This window comes from Oryzias melastigma, linkage group LG6 (genome assembly GCF_002922805.2).
Source record: "Oryzias melastigma strain HK-1 linkage group LG6, ASM292280v2, whole genome shotgun sequence".
Taxonomy (NCBI): Eukaryota; Metazoa; Chordata; class Actinopteri; order Beloniformes; family Adrianichthyidae; genus Oryzias; species Oryzias melastigma.
Window position 1 is genome coordinate 9,366,126 of NC_050517.1, and position 12,714 is coordinate 9,378,839.

Genomic DNA, 12,714 nt, shown 5'->3' on the forward strand with positions numbered 1-12,714 from the left:
CGTGAGTTCAAATCCAGGCTGAGTCATACCAAAGACTCTAAAACTGGGACCCAGTTCCTCCCTACATGACACTTATGCTGGGCTCCAATGGCTAGGTCTGATGCGGCCGCCAGAGTCTTCACGTAACTTTAAAGACGCGAGAGGAACCTCAGCAATCTGGCCTCTTTGGCACTCCGAATCTATTTCGTTGGGTTCAGCTTTCGCCGGACACTAGAGCTGAGTCGCAGCATTTTTTGTGAAGCTGGGGCTATTAACGACCTAAATCGTAATAAATTATCGCGTTGAGCTACGTGGGTTTGGAGTTTCGCATGGTCGGCAGCAGAGCCTGTGGCTGCAGCCATCCTGTAGTCAACAGGAGTCACCTGCGGTAGCTAGACCGCTCTCGCGTCGCACCTGATCTACAACTCCTGCTGTGGGAGCTCGGGATCTGCATTAACGGCTTGGATTGGGGAAGTGAGCCACCAATGGATCCAGATGGATCCAATGGATCCACACCTACAAGTGTGACAGTCTGTTAAAAATAATCTAGAGCACCTGACAACATGGACTCATTTTGGCTGTGATTACAGGTATTGAGCAGATTTTGACAGTTACACTGCTAATGTGGCTAACTAGTAGTAGTGTTGGACTTTGTTTTTTTTTTTCATTTATTTATTGACACATTTGAACTAAAATAGGAGGATAAGCTTCTTGAGATGCAAGATCTCGTTTTCAAGAGGGTCCTCCAGTTTAAAGAAAAATCAGAAACACGTGACAGAGTAATTTATAGAATAATTGAAAAACCAAGGAAAAACAGTATGAATTGGAATATATCACACACACACACGGGCTCCCATCAACCCCTACCTAATGTAGGATTTGTAATAAAGCAAGACATAATACTAACATGATTAGGAGTCAACATAGTTGCAGTAAAATTTTTTTAGTGCTATCGTATTTTTTTTATTTTTTTACACATTGCAAACAAAATTTTGAATTACAGGGAATGTAACTCCTACCTAACGTAAGTTTAAAAAACAAATAAGATAACATTTATAATAAAGCAAGACATGATACTAACATGATTAGGAGTTAGCATAGTTGCAGTAACATTTTTTTAGTGCAATCAGTTTTTCTTTTTTTTTTTAACGCATTGCAAACAAAGTTCGGCGTTATAGGTAATGTGAATACGCTATGGCAAATGGGTCACAGTGTGGGACTGCCTTTGTTTCTTTGCATTACCAACCAAGCTTGGAAATAGCTTAAAAGTAAATTGGTATCGGACAGTTTTTCTACTTATTACAAACAAGATGTTGAGTTACAGTTGTTGTGTAAACGCTAACATGGCTAACACTTCTAGCATGCTAAAATGGCTAACACTTCTAGCATGCTAACATGTAGCGTGTTACAAATAAGTTTTATAGTTATTGTGAACACAGTTAAAGTCTGACTGACAGAGAGGTTTGCGGCATACAAATTGCATAATTTCGAAAATAGACAATACATTGACGGTGCGCCTTATAATACAGAGCATTTTATGGTAAATATGGTAAACCAAAAATTTGACATATTTTTAACATGATTGTGACTTCTTAAAGATAAAAGCAAACATAAAAAATCATTTGCATTGGAAAAAAAAAAAAAAAACAATTTTGACATGTGAATTGACTTCCTGTTTCGCGTGTGAATAGATATGAATGATGTTTATCATGCCCCGGTTTGAAAGTTTGTGGTGGAAGGAGCTTCAATCATCAGTCTTTATTTTTAGTGGTCTGATATCAACCTGTTCAACTTTAAATGCTGTAAATATTGGAAACTTTAGATACATTTGCTATTAAATGAAACATCGTTTTACTTTGGTGCATCTCTGTGTAATGAGTTTAGGTTTCCCTTATTTAGATTTTTCATTCGTTTTAACTGAATTTTCTCTCCTCTGCTTCACTTTGGCGTTCTTTTAAATATTTTTCTTCTTTTCTTTTGTTCTTGTAGCCTTTGGGTTTCCATCTCCAGCCCTGCACATGACAATTACAATGTTCAATTTTCCTCCAGCCATCTTCCGTTGTGTCCTTGGGCAAGACACTTAACCCTCCCTGCCTCCAGTGTGGCTCCACTGGTGTGTGACTGGGCATGAATGTCCTGGTGATGGTCATAGGGGCTGTAGGCGCCTACTGACAGCCACACTTCTGTCAGACTGTCCCAGAGCAGCTGTGGCTACATTAGTGGCTCACCATCACCAAATATGAATGAGGTATGAATGAATAATGGATGTAAGCGCTTTGAGCGCCTGGGAAAGTGCAGATAAATCAAATCCATTATTATTATTATTATTATTAATCTCTAATAGACAATTTTCTAACACAAAATCTTGAATGGTCAGCTCTAGCTTTGAAGTTTATCATTTTTGGAGCAAAGTTATAAAAAAAAAATGTCTAATGTGGTTTTGAGGTGTTTTGTAGTTGCAGGTGACGTAGAAAACCAAATGGTAAATGGATGCACAGATGAGGAAACGTGCTCTAGTTGAGAATGACAGATTTGAAAAATAGAGTAATGGGAAATGAATCAATGCTATAAAAATACATGCATTCATAAAGCACATGATAGTTTCATATAAAAATTCTCAGTGGCAGTTGCATTTCTTTTTAAGTGCACATTCTTCCAATGTCACTGCAAATTCACAGTCACTTGTGCCAGAGTCCCTAATGAGGCCTAAGCTCAGTGCTGTCAGTGAAGATTCATGTTGGCTTGATAGTAGTGGTAGTAGATCTCAAAATCCTAACACTTTCTTTTATGTTAAAGCAAGTGCCACTTTCACTTGCAATCCGTTTTTAAATTAAGATTGAAATCTTTTAGATTTGATGCTTGTTTCTATAGTAAAATTTGAATAAAAGCACATAAATTTTAATGTGAGGGCCACCTTACTGAATTTTAAAAGTGTCACAATCAAATTTGCATACAAATATTAGAAAAAATCTAAATGCTGCCATATGTTAGGGTAAAATTGTGTTTAGATCATGATTTAACTCCTGTTTAATTGTGACTAAACGCCATCATCCAGCATGTGTCAAAGTCAAGACCCGGATCCTCCCCGCTGGATAATTATATCCGGCCCTCCAGATCATTTTATATTCTTGTTATTAATGGCCCAAAGCTATCTTGTATAGTTTGACAAAATATATTTTATGGAGAGTAAAATATTGAAACTTATTTAAAAGGGCCATGGCATGATTTTCTTAAGCCTTTTAGAGTGAACTTTATATATATATATATATATATATATATATATATACATTATATTATATATTTATGCTAATTATTTATGAAATAGTTATTTTTCGTGAGTTTTTTTTCCTACCTGGAAGTAAAACGACTCGATCCTGAAGCTCCGCCTGCCGCTACATGTGGCTTCCACCCATTTAATGATGTCATCCTGGAGTCATTCATTCTTCGTTTCTCCCACAAAAATAAACAGTATCCAAATTTCTTCAAATATAGATGCACATAACACATATCGCTCCGGCCATTGCTACACTGGGTCACAACACAAATACACCCGACGTCTGCACGACTGTGCTCGAGAGGGGGTGGGGTGTCTTAAAGTAGCCCCACGTCTAGAATAACAAACACCTTTGAGCAGGAATTTATTGAAGACAGGACAGGACACAACTGGAAGATATACGGTATTCTGCATCTAAAATGAAAGTTTTTTGCTGATCATCACTAACTCAGAGGAGAAATTGAGTATTTGTGTTAGACTGGGGACGGTGTGGTCAGAGCAGACTCTTCCTGGAGGGGGCGGTTCACAGCATGCTGATGTCAGCATGATGCGACCCGCTCGTTTTATGGTATGGGAGGGGCTGCTGCAGGTTTTTTTGGAGGATTACTCTTAAATGCATGAACGGATCAAAATACCGCTTTGGGGTTCTTTATAGAGATGAAACAACAGTATAATGAACTTTAAACCTAAAAAAGTAGAATTTTCATGGTATGGCCCCTTTAACCTCTGAGGTTATCTATCTATTATGTTTTTAACCTCTGTTATTTTTATCTTTTATGTTTCTACCGTCTGCTATATGAATAAAACTTAATTACTTACATGGGATTAGTGGGATTATGCTCTTCCAAGGGTGCATTATCAGAAATTAGCCTCGAAAAAGACAAACTGTGTCGTGCATTATCCCTTACATAACCAGATTATTATAAAGCATTATTTAGGTTTATGTGTTTTGGCCTGGTATAAAGTGGATTGGTAAGCTGCTGGTTCAGGGACCACCGTTTTACAGCAATTAAAAAGTTTGAGTATGAAGCTTAATAACAATGCTGTTCCAAAATGTTCCCAGAAACATAGCGGCGTCTGATCATGCATTAGTTCTCCACAGATGTCTGCAGGATTGTGCGAATCAGACTTTTCTTATCGTGGACAACAATGATCTGACAAACACAGGTGTATCTAATTACGGTAATTACTGCAGCATTCTGTGTCTCCACGCTGGATGTCTGGGGTTGTGCATGCTGGCTTTGCAAAAAAAAAAAAAAACTTAGCGAAAAATCTGTTCTCTGTAATTATATATGTTCATAAATGTGCATAAATTCTCGTTGCAGTTAAAGGAAAAATTATCCAGTTATTTTCTCCCCACCTTCAATTACTGGGGGAAAATCCTCTCTGCCAGAGAGTGCTGGAGAACGGCGCTCGAGATCCTCATAGCAAAGCCGCTGTGCATTGGTCATTAGCTTCCTACTGGGTGCAGCAGCACGCATGGTCTCCCAAGCTGGCAAACATCTCCACAGCCTCCATTCCTCAGTCAGCAATCACCTCTCTGCACACCATGCACATCCCCCCACAGAGACCCCTCCATTAAATCCTGCATATTAAATGACCAATATGGAAACAAGCCTCTGTGACTCCTTTTCTGACACCAAAATTAACAGCGTGTTAACAGAAATTCCTCGCTCATATTCAGCTGTTCGGAGATAATAAATGAAATGCTGCACCTCCTCAGTGCTGTGGCTTTATTTTTTTTTCTTCTTCTACACATTCTGTTTCTGCAATTTGACAGACGTCTTTGCAGATCTCCACCCTGCAGTTCGCCTCCCGCTGTTATCAGAAATTCCAGGCAGAAGATTAAGATCAGCGTTTTCAACATAACTGGGAGAAAATTTATACACGTTTGCAATGAATGGCTTATCAAATGTACGCAGATCCTAGAAAATCTTACTTGGAATCAGGTTATACTGACGTAATCGTTTACTATTCAAAACAGGCAGGGACTTTATTGTGGTGAAATTGATCTATATATTCTATTGATAATGATTGTTTTCAGTGTAGGGGTTTATTTCTTGTAATTCTGTACAAATAATGTTTATGTAAATTTAAGTTTGGACTTAATTAAAAAAAATAAAAAGCTTGGACTCAATAAGTTGTCAAACTTTATCCAAAGTTCTTTTACATTTTTCATGGAACCATTTACTGTTAAACTTCTGATCATGAGCTTTTTATTTATTCATTTTATTATTTCAAAATAAATAAATAAATAAACAAGCATCTGTGTGGTTATAGTGAAGCTTTTGTATAATTTCAATAAGATCAGTTCCTGGTAGGCTGGCTTAGTACCGTTTAGCGTTTCAGGCCTCTCCAACCCTGTTCCATGTGAGCTATGTCCTGTTTGTTATGCAGAACCCAGTATTATTTACTGGTTACCTGGATCAGGTGTGTTCAGTCAATCAGAAACTTGGCTCAATTAATCCTGATAATTAGCAATTACTGAAGTAGGGTTAGCTGCAAAACAAGCAGGGCAGCAGCTCACGAGGAACAGGGTTGGAGACGCCTTAAGGTCTGTTTATGCTATATAACTACGATGAACTTTTGAAAGGTGTTTGTGAAAAACAAATGAACATTTTGTCCTGGTTTGGGCAAAATAGTGTAATGTCACAGTTTACAACCATTTGCAACAACTCTCATTCCAGCTAAAATGACCAAAGGTCTTCAGAGATTTTTTTTACTTACAATGTTTTAACTTCTTGATTCCCAAAAACTGTTTTTAAGCTAAAGTATTATTCAAAAAACTCGTACCTCCCACATGTTTGATATTCATCCAGCTAAGTTGATCAGTGAAGTTGAATGGTATGGCAAACTCACATAAGAAAGTAGAAACTTTCTGTTTTACATGATAATGTTGTTTCAAATGTTTACAAAGTGGTTTACAGGCATTTTCATATAGCAGTATTGTTGGAATGTTGAATAATGAAGATTTAATTTTGCACATAAAGGGAGCTTCTCGTGTCAGCGTGACATGCTCTACAATGAGGTAAAAGAATTAAAGTTTTCTTTTGAAATTCTTCATCATTTCAAATCAAAGCTATAAAGAAGTTGCCTCGGGTGTTCCTTCTGGAGATAAATGGTCAGTTTCTGTCTGACATTATTTCATATTAATATTATTCCATGTCTTCAGATTTAGAACTCGAGGACTTAGTCATATTTACAAAGAAAGTCTGATGGTTTTCATTATTAAAAGGTCAAGAGATTTTTTGGGTTTGTCACGAATTTCATTAAAAGAAAAAAATGAATTTTATTATGTGGTACTTTCTACTTAACTAGAAACCCTGTTGGGCACATTTTGTTGATCTTTCTCCAAAGCTGCATGCAAACGGTTTCCCACTATGGAAGGAGACAGACAAAGCTCTCTTTGCTTCATTTGTTATTGCCATTGATCTAAGTTAAAATGACAAAATGGGTTTATAGCTTTAAACAAACAATGTTTGCCAGGAAAACTTTCCATGAATCTTTATTTTTGTTGTACTATTTTAAAAGTAATTTTTCATTTCAGCCAACTTTATTTCAATTCTTGCTTCAAATAAAAGTTTAAAGCTTCTTTTGTCAACATTCAGACTCTCCTCCTGCCCCACATGATCAAACGTAGAATTCTATTTCGTAGAAGTAATTAACCATATATGAAAAAATAATAACTTTGGGAAAATGTTTTGAATATTATTAATTCAGTGTTTTTTTCTCACTTTCTGTGAAGAAAAATTTTGATCGCAGTTAAAATTTGGAGAGAGCGAGACATTAGGAAAACCAGTTAAGATTTATTTGTGTTACAGGAAAATCTGTATGACATAATTTAATATTTTTTTCAGTTAGGCTCTGGGTTGAGGACGGTTGGGATGAAGTCAGAACATAAAGGCTGGTTGATGCTTCCAAGCGATGCATGGCCATAGGAGCGGAATGCGACACCTGCCATCTCCCACGACTGGAATTTTACGCCCGCACTGCAATTGCGTGCAAGTTGCGTCATTTAACTTAAGTTTATTTCAGTGATTAGAGTAAGGGATAAAGGAGGAAACTGAAAAACAGAAAAAAAGTATTTTTAATGCTGAAGACGATGAAATCTTAACTGAAGAAGTTGCAGGAAATATAGAATTTCACACATAGACACACAGAGAGAGTGGACAACTAGATAAAAAACACAGCACGTGACTGGAAAGACATGTCTTACATCTCATATCTTGCAGAACTAGATAATGCAATTTGCCTCTCTTTTTATCATTTTTTTTTTGTTTTTTCACCTTTGTATTCCGTTTCTTTTTGATGGACGAACACCACCACCTCCTCTACCTCATCGTTTGCATATACTGCAAGTGTATGAGCAGGATGTCATTCATCCATCCATCCATTTTCTTGACCGCTTCTTCCCTTTCGGGGTCGCGGGGGTGCCGGAGCCTATCCCGGCTACTGTTGGGCGAAGGCGGGGTACACCCTGGACAGGTCGCCAGTCTGTCACAGGGCCTCAATCACACACTCATGCACCCACACATCCACACCTAGGGGCAATTTAGAGTCACCAATTAACCTATGAAGCATGTTTTTGGATGGTGGGAGGAAGCCGGAGTCCCCGGTGAAAACCCACGCATGCACGGGGAGAACATGCAAACTCCACACAGAAAGGTCCCAGCCGGGATTCGAACCGGGGCCTTCTCGCTGTGAGGCAAGAGCGCTAACCACTGCGCCACCGTGCAGCCCGATGTCATTCATGTTATAAAAAAAAATCCTAGAGAAAGAAAAGTATCAAAACGAGGAGCTAATATGTAGCAGTGTTGGACTGTTTTTTTTTACCTATTGATAACACGGTTAGGAGCATAGTCACAGGAGCGCTTGTTTCAGCAGTATTGGCCCGTTGTTTTTTTCGTATTGCGAGTGAGGCTGAGAGTTACAGGTAATGAAAATACACTGACACGGCTAACATTTTGCTGTGTCAGACTGGGTTTTTTTATGTGTTATTAACAAGGTTAGAAATTAAAATAGCCACAGTGACTTTTATTTCAGCTGTATCAGTGTGTTTTTATGTGTTCCAAACAAGGCTATGAGCTAAGGTATGCTAAGGGTCTATGGGTCTGTGTTTTATTTATGTATTACTGACAAGGCTGGGAGTCAGCGTTGTTAAAGTAATATTTGTTTTAGCTGTATTAGTTTGTCTTTTACTAGTTCAAAAGAAGGATGGGAGTTACATGTAGTGCAAACACAGTAGCAATATCAGATTGTGTTTTCTTACGTATTACTAACAAGGCTAGAAGCTAGCATAGTCACATGTGACTATGCTAGCTTCTAGCCTTGTTAGTCACATGTGATTATGCTAGCTGTTAGCTTTTGTGTCAAAATACTGTTTTTTTCAAATTAGATTTGTAAATGTTTTCTATGATTATTGTAAGACTGCAGTTTCACTTAAAGATGTTCATCTCATAGAAGTTTGACATTATTCATATAATTAAGGAAAGTATATGTCGGATTACTATCATATAATTTTCTTATTTATTTCCAAAAAATGTAGTTTTCATAATGTACAATTTTACTAAGTATCTTATAAGTACTTTGACTGTCTTGTGTTTAACGTACAAGTTTCTTATAATACAAACAAAAAAATTATAAGATTTGTCTAAATCAGTTTCATATGGGCAGTAATATTTTTTTTCAGCTGTATCAATTTTTTAATTATTATTTTTTATTTTAAAAGTTCCAAACAAGGTTGGGAGTCACAGGTATTGTAAATACGCTAACACGGCTAACATGTTGCAGTGTCATGTGTGTTTTTTTTACACGTTGCTAACAAGGTTTGGAGTTATTGTAGTTACAGTAACGTTTGTTTCATCTGTATCAGTTTGTTTTTTTTATGTGGTTCAGCAGCCCAGTCTCAGTAAAATGCATACAAATGCCACGATTGGGGAAATACCGTGTATAATATACGCCAAAACCGGTTTTTGCGTGCATATAATACGCGCGGTCCTAAACGTGTTAAAATGTGTTTTCCACGTTTGACACGTCCCCTGGTGGAGGCGTGAGCATCACAGACAGCCCCACAAACAAATAATTTGCTTTTCTAACCCTAACCATAACCGTAATCCTAACCTTAACCGGGAACGACGTCATTTAGAAAAGAGCCCGAGGATTTCTGACCACGTGATCAAAACGAAACATAAAAAGTCGTGTATATTGTACGCCGGCGCAACCTATTCTCTACCATTGTGTATCATATGCACAAAAAAAGTGAGTTTGGCATATATTATACACGGTATTTCAGAGTGCAAAGTCATGGAATATGTACGCATTTTACTGAGACTGTGTTGGGTTCAGACAAGGTTGGCAGTTAACGTAGTCAAACTGTTTTAGCCGTATTAGTTAGTTGGGAGTTACAGTTATTGTGAATATTTTAATGTTGCTAACATGTAGCGTGTTACAAACAAGTTTTAGAGTTTCCATGAACAAATAAAATAAAATCTGACAGACAAACTTATGTCTGGCTCTTTTGACCTGCTTAATGCACTTTTTAGATCAGTGCGTCTTATATAACAGAAGTTTAAAAACAGACCATTTATTAACTTTATAATCCAGTGCACCCTATAGTGCAAATAGTACAATAAGGACTAACCTGCTAAGGGTTATATAAAAAAAAAAAGTTGTTTATGTGCAATACCTGTACAGATCCCTGTCTTGTGTACTGTGAGTCACCTATGTGGTTGAAAAATTATTCTCTCAGTTCAGTAGTTCCTAGCAAATGAATAAATAAGAAAAGTTTCGCCGCAGAACTATAAAATTCATCCAGGCATGTATGGCATTATAGATACATGAAAGCAGCTTTCTATACCATAGTGTGGGCCAGGATAATGGGCAGATGAGGAGATGGATAACACACCCCAACAGTGCAGCTAATGACTCTGGCTCCTCATGCAGTTTCATCCAGTTTAAGTCTTTTCCGTTTGTTTGTTTTCATCAGACCCATTAAAACTGCACAATTTATGTAGGTCGCTGAGATTCTCTGCCAAAATCTACACCATTACCCTCAAAACCATACTTCAAAATAAAAGTAATAAAGCTTTTCTGTGGCAGCTTTCACTTCCAAGTGAGAGCTGCATACTTACCTGAGGAGATCAAAGGTCTGCTGAGACAAACATTTTTCATCTCAGTTGAGAAGCACACTTAAACTTTTATTTTACTACAGTTTCTGTTTATTTTGATTTTATCTAGTGTTTTTTAAGGCATGTGTTGCTCTGCTTTTGTAATGATGAGCTGTATGATGTTAAATGATAATTTCTTAATTAATTTATCACACAACTTTTAGAAAACTTTCTTAGACTTTACGTTTTTTTTACTTTTATTTCAGTTGATGACGTCACAGAGCCAAAAAATACAAAATATAATTAACTTTCAATTTGATTAACTTTAACAGAATCGCTCCTGACAGTTTTATTTAAGCCATTTTCCTGAATAAAGCTTTCTTCATTATGCTTTTTCTTTTGAAAAGAACACTTGGACTTTTGGACATTTGCAGAGTCCAATTCCTTTAACTAAAATATCTGCTTACATGTATGCTATTTGGAGCTCCAACTCTACTCTCTGACTGTTGACAATGTTGGGGGGAGAAAAAGCATTGTTTCTCCTAAATGGTCCGGTGCTCTCTAATAGAGCAGATAATCTTAATAAATGTGTCTGGTTTTGATTTGTAAGGTTGAATCTGAATTCCTCCCCTACCCCTATGGCTTCTTCCTACCCCTACGTTTATCTCTCCAAGTGGAGAGTTATGGAAAAATAGTGTCTACAAGTTTGGCCGACAATACCCCTTGTTGACGTCATCAGTGTTTGCAAAGACTGTTTTTTGATAAATGCGAGTTCTTTCAAAATTTGGGTGTTTCCATTAAGTGAATTTGTTAACACAAATCCAATGTGGGCAACAATGGAAACACAACTACTGACACAATTCCATGTGTCACAAGACTTTCTTCTCCTAAAACTAAGCTGTCAGTATATACATTGGTATCGTAAGGCAAAATTATATTGTGGTTGATTTAAAAAAAAGGTCTTTCTTAAGATATGTTCGCACCAAACCCCATTTGCATGGCTTGAGCAGCCAGTTTCAATGTTGAGTCATTGTAAAGACGCTGTCAGAGGTCCTGTGGTCCATTTTGACAATCTGACATGGAGCAGTTGTCCGGTTGCAGCACATTTCACCTGTTACAGCCCTTTTTTTGCATGGCAGATTATACTTTTAGGGTTCAAGTATCTGAACTTTAGCAAAGAAGATCCATCAACCAATCAGTAACGTTGGCCTGAGCAGACCAAACCTAATATGGAGGAGAATTTGATAAACCTGATCTCTCAACATCATCCATGTCTTTTGTGCATTGTGGATGAGATATTCAGTTAATACTTCCAGGCAGTGATGAGGCTAAACACTGCAGTAACCCCTACCACATGTGGAGAGAGCAACGTATTTTTGGACAAGTGTCAAGGAGTAAATTGGATTCAAATTTGCTATGTAAATGACATTCGGTGTGAATTCAGCATTAGAACCAGAAAAAGAACAAAGACACGATTCGTAGAGGTGCTATCAGGAGATGTAAAGAGGATGTAAGGAAGAGAAAGGTCAAATAGAAACAGTGCAAACTCATCTACAGACTGATTAAATAAAGCCAAAACTCAATATCGATTGCTTTTGAAAGTAGTGGAATGCTAAAAAATGCGGTCTGTAATAAAGTTTTCGAGATGGATACATTTTGGATGAGATGTTTTTCTAATCTGCTTTCATCTCCAAACATTTTCAGTTGTTTCAGTTCAGCAGTTTTTCTCGTTTTTCTCAGACTTGAATCAATTCCTCTTCAGTAAAAGAAGCTCATACTTGTCTACCCAGCAAAGCTTCAGCTGCAGGCTGTTGGATTTTATGACCTCTCCTCTCCCCTGTGAGGAGATCACAGCTGTGAGAAACACCAGATATTGCCTGCAGTGCGCACTTCCAAGTTTGAGATGCCAACCAACCTGGAGAGTAATGATCAGTGCTGGAAGGACGAGGAAAAAAGAAAAAAGACAGAGAGAGAGAGGGAGCGTTTTTGCTGTTTCATTGGTTTCCTTAATAACATTAATGAAATTCTCTCCTCCGGCCTTGTTGTACTGTTGTTCATACCACCATTTGTAACAGCGTTGTTGTTCTTGTGTATCCAATAAATGGAGTCATCCCTTTGCTTAGTGTGTCGCAGCCTAAAGCAAGATGTGCTGTATAAACAAGAACATAATGAGAAACATCTGTTGCTGAATTTGGACACCCTACCTTCAGAGATTAGGAGAGGGCAAATGATGATGAATTCATTAAGTTTCACTTTAAAATCTCCATTTATTTGAGAAAAAATGTTTTACACAGTGCTACCTTTCTATTTTGGATGCCTGTGGCAGTACTGTTTACTTTGGTTTCTCAGAGTTAA

At 37.4% G+C, this 12,714-nt stretch overlaps 1 long non-coding RNA gene across 1 annotated transcript; it reads left to right on the plus strand.

The window, feature by feature from the left end:
* Positions 1-5,772: 5,772 nt before the first annotated feature.
* Positions 5,773-12,314, plus strand: LOC118598833. Its single transcript, XR_004948008.1, has 2 exons — positions 5,773-5,807; positions 12,100-12,314. It is a non-coding gene; the product is annotated as an uncharacterized LOC118598833 (long non-coding RNA).
* The last annotated feature ends 400 nt before the right edge of the window (positions 12,315-12,714 follow it).